Source organism: Equus asinus, chromosome 23 (assembly GCF_041296235.1).
Source record: "Equus asinus isolate D_3611 breed Donkey chromosome 23, EquAss-T2T_v2, whole genome shotgun sequence".
Classification (NCBI taxonomy): Eukaryota; Metazoa; Chordata; class Mammalia; order Perissodactyla; family Equidae; genus Equus; species Equus asinus.
Window position 1 is genome coordinate 12,685,410 of NC_091812.1, and position 12,226 is coordinate 12,697,635.

A 12,226-nucleotide genomic window follows, 5' to 3' on the forward strand; every position below is an offset into this window, starting at 1 on the left:
AAGCATGTGCTGTGTAGGAAGCAAGGAATAAATTCCTTGTGGTTAATTGTGGCAAGAGCAGTTGCATCACTTAATTCCTGTGGTTATTTCTTGGTTTAAAACTCTTTAGCTATCTGATGGAGAAGTAACACAAAAAACAGGCAGAAATAGCTCTACATATGAACTGGTTTTAGGTGGGTGTTGAGTAGGCAAGGGAGAATTGTTTCACCTTCAAAGAGAGCTGTACGTTTCTAGACATGTTATTAAAGGAAGCACTGTGGGTTCCGTGGCTGGAACACGGAACTGATCATTTATTTGCTTTACCATCAGGTTGTCAGTCTAGTCATGCTGCTGGTAAAGATTAGATCTCTCACTCTGCCAAAATGAAACATATTTTGCCTGCTTGCGTACGATTCTGTTGCTTTCTCCACTGCAGCATCCTCCGTGCAGCTCCCATTATTGTAGTCATTTTCTGTTTTTGCTCTAGGATGTGGGGAGAAGGTGCCCCATCAGAGAGCATGACTTTTTCTAATCCCAACCCACACACTGATGTCAAAGTATTTTCGTTCTTTCTCCCGAGCACTGTGTTCTTCTACCAGCAGTCACTAAGCCAGGAAAACAGGAGGGTATTTTGCAATAACATTTGGAATATACATTTTTATTTTTTTAGTTGGGATTTCTGGTGTTTATATTTTGAAGGTCAGGTGTGATGTCACTTTCTTAGTCCTTAAGCTGTCTACGTATTGCTGAGTGAGTAACTCTGCCAAGTCAGTGCCTGCAGTGCTGTCCTTAAAATCAGCATGAGGATGACAAGAAGTTACTTGGGCTTTTACGTATATAAATGTGCCTGGCCAGATGCTGAAAAGGTACATCAGAGCAAGCACAGAGCCTACCGGAAAATATGCTGCTTTCCATGGTTTCAGCAAGAGATCATGCAAGGAACTTTGATAATAATGAATGAAAATAGTAAATAGAATTTTTCAGTGAATTTTAGTGATTTATTTGTAAACATTCCCCTCTCCAGGTTTTTTTCCTTTCCTCCCCCTCCCTCTCCCTACCCCCTTTCTTATTTTCCCATTTTAAGATCTTCATGACTCAAAAGCCTATTTGATTGGTGGGAAATGAAGGTGGAAAGTTATTGATCAGGAGATTTCTAATGCTGTTTCCTACTCACAGTTAAACAAATGCAAATGGCAAGCCTTCATTCATCATTTAATGACTATTTGTCTCTATAGAGAGTACTATTATGGGCTAGAGGTTGAGATTTTAAAAAGGGGGAGGATACAAAAATGACTGTTTCTTTTGGCAAACACAATAAATTGCTTTCTTTCTGCCAAGCAATTATCACTGTATTTAATCTTTGTAGGAAGTCTATTAGGGACTCTTATTTTACAGATTAGAAAACCAAGGTACAGGGGCCGGCCTGGTGGCACAGCAGTTAAGTGCGCACGTTCTGCTTCGGCGACCCAGGGTTCACCGGTTCAGATCCCAGGTGCGGACATGGCACCGCTTGGCAAGCCACGCTGTGGTAGGCGTCCCACATATAAAGTGGAGGAAGATGGGCACGGATGTTAGCTCAGGGCCAGTCTTCCTCAGCAAAAAGAGGAGGATTGGCAACAGATGTTAGCTCAGGGCTAATCTTCCTCAAAAAAAAAAAAACAAAACCACCAAGGTACAAAGAGGTTAAGTAACTTGCCCAAAGTTATGCAGCTGGTTAGTAGCAGAACCAACATACAAAATCCTGCAGTCTACTCTAGACTCTATGCCCTTAACCCTTGTGCTCTGCTGCCTGGGATGAGTGCCCAGAGCAGTAGAAGAGGGAGTATATTCAAATAGGATAACACAGAGCACTATGTGATGATGATACAAATGAGGACAATGAAAAGCATTGAGAGGAGAGTGAGAATACTGCAGAAAGGCGAGTGGGTGGCATCTGTACTAGCCTTAAGGGCTGAGGTAGATTTTGATGGTGGAGACGAGGACTGAGAGTTTGCCTTCACTTGTAGGAAATGGCATGAATAGAAGATGCTGGGTCTGGAAAGCAGGTTCAGAAAAGAAGTAGTCTAGTCTATTTGGAGAAAAGGATTTTGTATAGGAGTATAGGATAAGGTAGGCTGCACCCAAAGTTTGCAAGCCCCATTTCATAGTTGGGACAAGTGGGATGAAGGTTTTTCAGCCGTGAGGTGGCAAGAGCAATGCTCTAGAGCTCAACTTGGTGGGGTAGTAGTTTGAAGAAAGGAATGCTAAAAAAAGGAAAAATAATTATTACCCATTTTCTATTGCTGCGTAACTTTTGCACCAAGGACTTCAGTTTCTTGCTAGCTGTCAACCAAAGGCTACCCTCAGCTCCTAAAGACTTCTCTCACTTCCTTCAATGAGCATCCCTACATTGGCATCACACAACAGGGCAGTTTTCTTTTTCAAAGCCAGCAAGGGAGTGAGAGACTTCAGCTGGAGAGCACTGTAATCTTACTTAATCACATGTCCTGTCACTTTTGCCACATTTGTTGGTTAGAAGCAAGTCACAGGTCACTTCCACACTCAAAGGGAGAGGGTTAAACAAGGGCAGGAACATCAGGAAACACAGATTATAGAGGGGTGACACTATCGAGTCTGCCACAGAGACAGATGCAGTTGATGACACAAACACACAAGAGTCTGAATTAGGATGCTATTAATGCAACTAAGAAGAGTCAGGTTCAAGAAAATATCTCCAGGAAATATGATTTCTTACCCATACCTTGTGAAGTTCTTTGCATATATTATCTCATGTAAACCTCAAAATAGCTCTTTGAGATAGATGGCACAAAAATCCTTTTTGCATAAACAAGTGGGACTTCATCAGACTAAAGAGCTTCTGTAAGGCAAAGGAAACAAGGAACAAAGTGAAAAGACCATCCACCAACTGGGAGAAAATATTTACAAATCATATATCCGACAAGGGGTTAATCTCCAAAATATATAAAGAACTCACACAACTCAACAACAAAAAATCAATCAACCTGATCAATAAATGAGCAGAGGAGCTAAACGGACATTTTTCCAAAGAAAATATACAGATGGCCAGTAGACACATGAAAAGATGTTCAGCATCACTAATCATCAGGGAAATGTAAATTAAAACTACACTGAGATATCACCTTACACCCATTAGAACAGCTATAAACACCAAGACAAAAAAATAACAAATGTTGGAGAGGATGTGGAGAAAAGGGAACCATCATCTACTGCTGGTGGGAATGCAAACTGGTGCAGCCACTATGGAAAACAGTATGGAGATTTCTCTAAATATTAAAAATAGAACTACCATATGACCCAGCTATCCCACTACTGGTTATTTATCCAAAGAATTTGAGATCAACAATTCAAAGGGAGTTACATTGCAGCATTATTCACAATAGCCAAGAAGTGGAAGCAACCCACGTGCCCATCGACCGATGACTGGATAAAGAAGGTGTGGTATATATATACAATGGAATACTACTCGGCCAGAAAAAAGACAAAATCGTCCCATTCACAACAACATGGATAGACCTGGAGGGTATTATGTTAAGCAAAATAAGCTAGACAGAGAAAGACAAATACCGTATGATTTCACTCATATGTTGGAGAAACTCACAGACAAAGACAACAGTTTAGTGGTTATCACAGGGGAAGGGGGTTGGGAAATGGGTACAAGGGTGAAGGGGCACATTTATATGGTGACTGACAAATAATAATGTACAACTGAAATTTCACAGTGTTATAAACTATTATGACCTCAATAAAAAAAAATCCTTATTTCACACAGGTTTTGAAAAGTTAAGTGACTAGCTTCAAACCTGGGTGTCCCAACCTAGATTTGAACATGGGATATCAGTTCCAGAGCTTATAGTCTTAGTCACTCTTCTTTACTTAGACTTAAAAGTATGGAGCATTGAAAGAGAGGTAGAGAGTTTGGAAGATGGCAGTGTAGGAGGACTCTGAACTCATTTCTTCCCATGGACACAACAAATCTACAACTACTTGTGAAACAGTTTCCTCTGAGAGAGATCTGGAAACTGGATAAAAATAACCCCCACAAGGGACAACACTGACAGGTGGAAGAGGCAGAAATACAACTCTGCTGAGGAAAAAACCACATCCTAGCCATGGCGCTTCATGGCCAGGAGCAATCTCAAAGGTACAGAGCTTCTCCCAGAGGAGCCAGGGATTTTATGCCACAATAGGCATCCCAGCCCTTGGATTCAGCACAACCAAGATGAGATCCCATAATACCTGGCTTTGCTGGCTTTGAAAACCAATAGGGAATACGCCCGGAAAAACCACAGAATTTCAGAGAAAGGAAAACCTGATCTTAAAGGGCCCACACACAGATTCAGCCGATCTGGAAACCAACACAAAAACACCAGAAAGAAAAGTGCATAGTTCATTAGTAAAACTGACTCACTTACTAAGGTTGGAGCACATCTCAGAGAGGCAGGAGGCAGCTGAGCCCACCCCCCACCCCACCCCCTGGACTGAGACACTGGTAGCAACCATTACTGTGACCTAGTTCAGTTGTGTTGACACAGACATTGGCAGCTGCCGTTGGATTTCCTCCTTTAGCCTGTTAGTGCAGGAATCTGTCCTACCCAATAGAGCACCCGTGGCAATCAAGCACAGCCAGGCAGCAGGCAGCCTGCCCCAGGGACTGGCCCTGCCCACAGCAAGCCCGCAGCAAACTTGTGGGTCCACATTGACAAGGTGTGTGTGCAGGCCTGTGTTGGTGGGGCACATGGGCCCACAGCAGACTTGTGCTGCTGGCCATTGCAAACAGCCACATAGAGGATCTGCCCCACATTCCAACACCTGAAATGATTGTACACTGCCACACCTGGAGCCAGCTCTACCCATCTACACTCCTGAGAGAGCTGACAATGGCCGCACACTACAGGGAGCCACACTGAAAGCCTAGAGCAATTGTGAACCCCTGAGCCTAGCAACCAGCCACAGTGGGGGCCTGACTCACTTAACAGCAAAATAGCAGTGGTTGTATGCTATTAGACTTTACAGCCAGCCATGCCAGGGCTTGCCCCATGCAATAAAGTCACTGCAGCAGCCACACCCAGCTGAGCCTTACAACCAGCCAGCTTGGGGGCCAGCCTAACCTACCCATGCGCCTGTAGCAGTAGCAACTCCACCACAACAGAAGGGCACACATAGCCCACACAAGGAAACATCTGGCACAGGTGATGAGAGAGGAGCACATTGCCAGGCTCCATAAAGCATCTCTTACATAAGGCCACATTTCCAAGATCAGGAGATGCAGCTAAGCTACTTAATACATACATATAACTACAGAGAAGTAGGCAAAATGAGGAGACAAAGAAATATGTTCCAAATAAGGGAATAGGACAAACCCTCAGAAAAAGAATTAAAGAAAACAGAAATAAACAATCTACCTCACAAAGAGTACAAACTAGTAGTCATAAGGATACTCCCTGATCTTGGGAGAAGAAGAGATGAACACAGAACTTTGACAAAGAATTGGAAAATATAAAAAAGAACCATTGAGAACAGAAGAATACAATAATGGAAATGAGAAATTCAGTAGAGAGAATCAATAGCAGAGTAGATGACACAGAAGAAGGATCCGCGATCTGGATGAAAGAGTAGAGAAAATCACCCAAGCTGAACAGACAAAAGAAGTTAAAAGAATGAGGACAGTCTAAGTGACCTCTGGGACAACATCAAGCATACTAACATCCATATTATAGGTTTCACAGAAGGAGAAGAGAGACACAAGGGGCAGAGAACCCAGTTGAAGAAATAATAGTTGAAAACTTCCCTAACATAAGGAAGGAAATAGACATCCAGGTAAAGGAAGTGCAAAGAGCACCACACAAGGTGAAGCCAAAGAGGTCCACGCCAAGATGCATTATAATTAAAATGTCAGGAATTAAAGAGAGAATCCTACAAGCTGCAAGAGAAAGGCAACAAGTTACATACAAAGGAAACCCCATAAGGCTATCAGCTGACTTCTCAGCAGAAACCTTACAGGCTAGAAGGGAGTGGCATGATATAGTCAAAGTGCTGAAAGGAAAAAACCTACAGCCAAGAATACTTTACCTGTCAAGGTTATCATTCATATCATGGAAGGAGAAAGAAAGAGTTTTCCAGACAAGAAAAAACTACAGGAGTTTATCACCACTAAACTGGCCTTACAAGAAATGTCAAAGGGACGTATTTAAATGGAATAGAAAAGACCGCAAATAGGAATAAGAAAGTTATCAAAGAAAAAAAAATCACTGGTAAAGGCAAATACAGTAAAGGTAGTGGATCAACCACCTATAAAGCTAGTATGAAGGTCAAAAGACAGAAGTACTAAAATTATCTAATTCCATGATAAGAAGATAGGGGATACACAAAAATAAAATAAGTAAAATATGATATAAAAAACATGAAATGTCAGGGGAGGATAAAAGTGTAGGGCTTTTAGTAAGAAGTCAAACTAAGAGACCATAAACAATATAGATTATTATTTACATAGATTATTATATACGAACCTTGTGATAATCACAAACCAAAAACCTATAATAACACATACAAAATAAAGAGAAAGGAACCCAAACATAACACTAAAGAAGGCCATCAAATCATGAGAGAACAAGAGAAGAAGGAAGGAACAGAGAAGAACTACAAAAACATCCAGAAGAAAGTAACAAAATGGCAATAAGTACATACTTATCAATAGCTACTTTAAATGTCAATGGACTAAGTGCTCCAATAACAAGACTAAGGGTGGCTAAATCGATAAAAATAAGAAGACCCCTATACATGCTGCATGCAAGACACACACTTTGGATCTAAAGACACTCACAAACTGACAGTAAAGGGAGGGAAAATGATACTCCAAGCAAATGGAAACAAAAAGAAAGCTGGAGTGGCAATACTTATATCAGACATAATAGATTTTAAAACGAGAACAAGAGACAAAGGGCATAACATAATGATAAAGGAAGCAATTCCAACAAGAGGACATAAAACTTGTAAATATCTATTTACCCAACATAGGAACACCTATATACATAAAGCAATCATTAACAGACATAAAAGGAGAAAATGACAGTAACAAAATAATAGTAGGGAACTTTAACATTCCACTTACATCAATGAATAGATCATCCAAACAGAAGATCAATAAGGAAACATTGGCCTTAAGTGACACATTAGACCAGATGGACTTAGTAGATATATACAGAACATTCCATCCAAGAACTGCAGAATACACATTCTTTTTTTTGGTGAGGAAGATTGGCGCTGAGCTAACATCTGTTGCCAATCTTCCTCTTCTTTTTTTTCTCCCCAAAGTCCCAGTACGTAGTTGTATATCCTAGTTGTAAGTCCTTCTAGTGCTTCTATGTGGGATACCGCCACAGCATGACTTGATGGGCAGTGTGTAGGTCTGCACTGAGCATCTGAACTGGCAAACCCCGGGCCACTGAAGCAGAGCACACGAACTTAACCACTATGCCACTGGGCCAGCCTCCAGAATACACATTCTTTTCAGATGCACATGGGACATTCTCCAGAGTAGATCACATCTTAGGCCACAAAACAAGTCTCAAAAAATTTAAGAAGATTCAAATAATACCAAACAACTTTTCTGACCATAATGGTATGAAACTAGAAAACAACTACAAGAAGAAAACTGGAAAAGCCAGAGATATGTGGAGATTAAACACAATGCTAATGAACAACTATTGATCAATGAAGAAATTAAAGGAAAAATCAAAAAATACCTGGAGACAAATGAAAATGAAAATATGACATACCAAAATTTATGGGATATGGTAAAAGCAGTACTAAGAAGGAAGTTTACAGCAATACAAGCCTACCTCAAAAAACAAGATTTTTCTCAAACAATCTATCAGTGTGCTTCAAGGAACTAGAAAAAGGAGAACAAATGAAGCCCAAAATCAGTAGGAGGAAGGAAATAATAAAAATTAAAGCAGAAATAAATACAATAGAGACTAAAAAAATAGTGGAAAAAATCAATTAAACTAAGAGCTGGTTCTCTGAAAAGATAAACAAAATTGACAAACCTTTAGCTAGACTCACCAAGAAAAAAAGAGAGAAGGCTCAAATAAATAAAATCAGAAATGAAAGAGGACAGATTACAATGGACACCACAGAAATACAAAGGACTATAAGAGAATACTAAGAAAAGCTATACACCAACAAATTGGATAATCTAGAAGACATAGATAAATTCCTAGAATCATACAACCTTCCAAAACTGAATCAAGAAGAAATAGATAATCTGAATAGACCAATCACTAGTAAGGAGATCAAAACAGTAATGAAAAATCGCCTAAAAAACAAAAGCCCAGGACCAGATGGCTTCCCCAGTGAATTCTACCAAACATTCAAAGAAGACTCAATACCTATCCTTCTCAAACTCTTCCAGAAAATTGAAGAGGAGGGGACGCTTCCTAACTCATTCTATGAGGCCAACATTACACTGACACCAAAACCAGACAGGGACAACACACAAAAAAAGAAAATTATAAGCCAATATCACTGATGAACATAGATGCAAAAATCCTCAACAAAATACTAGCAAATCAAATGAAACAATACATTAAAAGAATCATACACCATGATCAACTGGGATTTATTCCAGGGGTGCATGGATGGTGCAACATCTGCAAATCAATCAGTGTGATACACCACATTAACAAAATGAAGAATAAAAATCACATGATCATCTCAGATTCAGAGAAAGCATTCAACAAGACAGAGCATCCATTTATAATTCTTAAAAACTGAATAAAATGGGCATAGAAGGAAAGTATCTCAATATAATAAACGCCATATATAGCAAACCCACAGCTAACATCATACTCAATGGTGAAAAACTGAAATCTTTCCCTCTAAGAAGAGGAACAAGACAAGGATGCCCATTTTCACCACTCTTATTTAACACAGTATTGAAAGTCCTTGCCAGAGGAGTCAGGAAAGAAAAAGAAATAAAGAGATTCAAACTGAAAAGGAAGAAGTAAAATTGTCACTATTTGCAGATGGATTTTATGTATGGAAAACTCTAAAGAATCCAACAAAAAAAACTATTATAAATAATAAACGAATACAGTAAAGATGCAGGATACAAAATCTACATACAAGAATCACTTGCCTTTCTGTAACACAATGAAATAGGAGAAGGAGAAATTAAGAATACAATCCCATTTACAATGGCAAAAATATAAAATAAAATACCTAGGAATAAACTTAACCAAAAAGGTGAAAGACCTATACACTGAAAACTATAAAACATTGTTCAAAGAAGACACACAAATAAATGGAAAGATATTCCATGTTCATGGATGGGAAGAATTAACATAGTTAAAATGTACCTAAAGCAATCTACAGATTCAGTTCAATCCCTATCAAAATTTCCCAATGACATTTTTCACAGAAATAGAACAAGGAATCCCCAAATTATATGATATAGAACAACAAAAGACCCTGAATAGCCAAAGCAATCCTGAGAAAAAAGAACAAAGCTGGAAGTATTACACTCCCTGATTTCAAAATATACTACAAAGCTATTGTAATCAAAACAGCATGGCACTGGCACAAAAACAGACACACAGCTCAATGGAATAGAATCAAGAGCCCAGAAATAAACCCACACATTTTCAACAAAGGAGCCAAGAACTTACAATGGAGAAGGTAAAGTCTGTTCAATAAATGGTGTTGGGAAAACTAGACAGTCACATGCAAAAGAAAAAAATCATTATCTTACACTGTACACAAAAATTAACTCAAAATAGATTAAAGACTTGAATGTAAATTCTGAAACCATAAAACTCCTAGAAGAAAACATAGGCAATAAACTCTTCAACATTGGTCTTAGCAGTATCTTTTTGAATACAATGACTCCCCCGAGGCAAGGGAGATGAATGTAAAAATAAACAAGTAGGACTACACCAAACTAAAAAGCTTCACCACAGCAAAGGAAACCACCAACAAAATGAAAAACCAGGGGCTGGCCCATTGGTGCAGTGGTTAAGTTCACATGTTCCGCTTCAGCAGCCGGGGGTTCGCCGGTTTGGATCCTGCGTGCAGACAAGGCACCACTTAGCAAGCCATGCTAGGTAGAGGAAGATGGGCACGGATGTTAGCGTAGGGCCAGTCTTCCTCAGCAAAAAGAGGAGGATTAGCAGCAGAAGTTAGCTCAGGGCTAATCTTCCTCAAAAAAAAAGAAAAAAAAGAAAGAAAAAGAAAAAACGACCTAACAATTGGGAGAAGATACTTGGAAATCATATATCTGTTAAGGGGTTAATATCCAAAATACATAAAGAACTCATACAACTCAACAACAACAACAAAAATAACCCAATTAGAAAATGGACAAAGGATCTGAACATTTTTCCAAAGATATACACGTGGCCAACAGGCACACGAAAATGCAAATCAAAACTGCAATGAGCTATTATCACCTGACGCCGTTCAGAATGGCTATAATCATTAAGACAGGAAATAAGTGTTGGAGAGGATGTGGAGAAAAGAGAACCCTCAGACACTGCTGGTGGGAGTGTAAACTTGTGCAGCCACTATGGAAAACAGTATAGAGATTCCTCAAAAAATTAATAATATAACTACCATATGATCCAACTATCCCACTTCTGGGTATTTATCCAAAGAACATGAAAACACTAAGTCAAAAAGATTGCAGCATTATTCACAATAGCCAAGACATGGAAACAACCCAAGTTTCCATCAATGGATAAATGGATAAAGAAGATGAGGGGGATATATACACACAATGGAATACTACTCAGCCATAAAAAATGATGAAACCTTGGCATTTGTGACAACATGGATGGACCTTGAGGGTATTATGCTAAGCGAAATAAGTCAGAGGGAGAAATACAAATACCATATGATTTCACTCATAAGTGGAAGGTAAAAACAACAAGAAGAAACATAGACATAGATACAGAGATTAGATTGGTAGTTACTAGAGGGCAAAGAGGGGAGGGGGAAGGGTGAAGGAGTAAAAGGGCACATGTGTACAGTGATGGATGGTAATTAGACTTTGGGTGGTGAACATGATGTAGTCTAAACAGAATTTAAAATATAATGATGTACACCTGAAATGTACATAATGTTATAAACCAATCTTAGCTCAATAAAGAAAATAAACTTTAAAAAAAGAGATGGATAAGAAAAGATTGAAGATAACTCCAAGATTTTAATCAATTTCAAGTCAAGGAATGGAGGTGTTAACTCAAATAGAAATGTCATGAGAGGCACTAGTAAAGTAATACTTACTGTGCATATACTCACTACATGCCAGACAGTGTGCTAAGCACTCAGTATGCATTTTCACATTTCATTTCCCAACAGCCTGTGATAATGGTCTTTTGCCCTATTTTACAGATCAGGAAACAGGACTGCAACCTGTGCCCCTAAACTCTAGTTTGCACAAATGCAGACGGTGGGTATTTTGTTCAGAGCTGTATCACTAATGTCTCACACATAAAAAGCACTCATTATCTAAATTTTTGAATGAATGAGCACAGCTAATAAGGGATAGAGTCATGATTTGAACCCAGAACAGCCCAACTCCCACCTCCTGGAGAAGACATGGCATTCCCTTGCAGCCATACTGTGCTCAGGCCACAGCAGGATATCTAGCTGTGGATGCACAGCAGATACCTAAGTTCCAGCAATGGAGCTTGAGAAAAAGGTCGAGGCTAGAATAACCTTTCAGCATCCACGTGGAGATTGAAAAGCCCTAAAATTAGATGAGATGATTGAGAGAGAGGGTATAAACCCCGGAATAGAGCCTTAGAGAACAGCTATATTTAGAGTTGAGGGGAGGAAGAGGCATTTTGAAAAGGCAACGAAGACATATATGTCAGTGAGACAAGGCGAAGATATAGATCTAAAAGTAAAGGGGAAGGAGAAGGAGGGTTGTCAGCAATATCAACCACCACAGAGTCATCAGAGCCTCAAAATTAAGGCAAGATAAATGAATTTGGGGATCAGGAGGTCATTGAGGACTTTTGGGTGAGCAGATTCGGAAAACAGCCTGAGTAAGAGTCAGCTGGCATCTGGGTGGATAGGGGAGCAGGGCTGTGAAGGAAAGAGTGGGTAGTGAGGATGTAGAGCTCACTAGGATAAATTTGTCTGTAATTTCAAACAAGCTAGTAGTAGTAATAGGAGAGGGGTTGAACATTCGAGTAGAAGTGATCTTTTGTGTTGTAAAAAGAAG

General features: G+C 39.5%; 2 protein-coding genes across 5 annotated transcripts in view; one reads left to right on the forward strand and one right to left on the reverse strand.

Moving 5' to 3' along the window:
* LOC123276152 (uncharacterized) overlaps window positions 1-12,226 on the forward strand; it is a 104,329-nt gene that overhangs the window by 79,716 nt on the left and 12,387 nt on the right. The gene's annotated exons all lie outside the window — the stretch shown is intronic.
* LOC106822500 (regulator of DNA class I crossover intermediates 1) overlaps window positions 1-12,226 on the reverse strand; it is a 154,702-nt gene that overhangs the window by 26,285 nt on the left and 116,191 nt on the right. For all 4 annotated transcript variants that reach the window (XM_070495416.1, XM_070495422.1, XM_070495420.1 and 1 more), the window contains one exon: window positions 2,720-2,836. The gene's annotated coding sequence lies outside the window, so the exon portion shown is untranslated. The remainder of the gene's footprint in view (window positions 1-2,719; window positions 2,837-12,226) is intronic.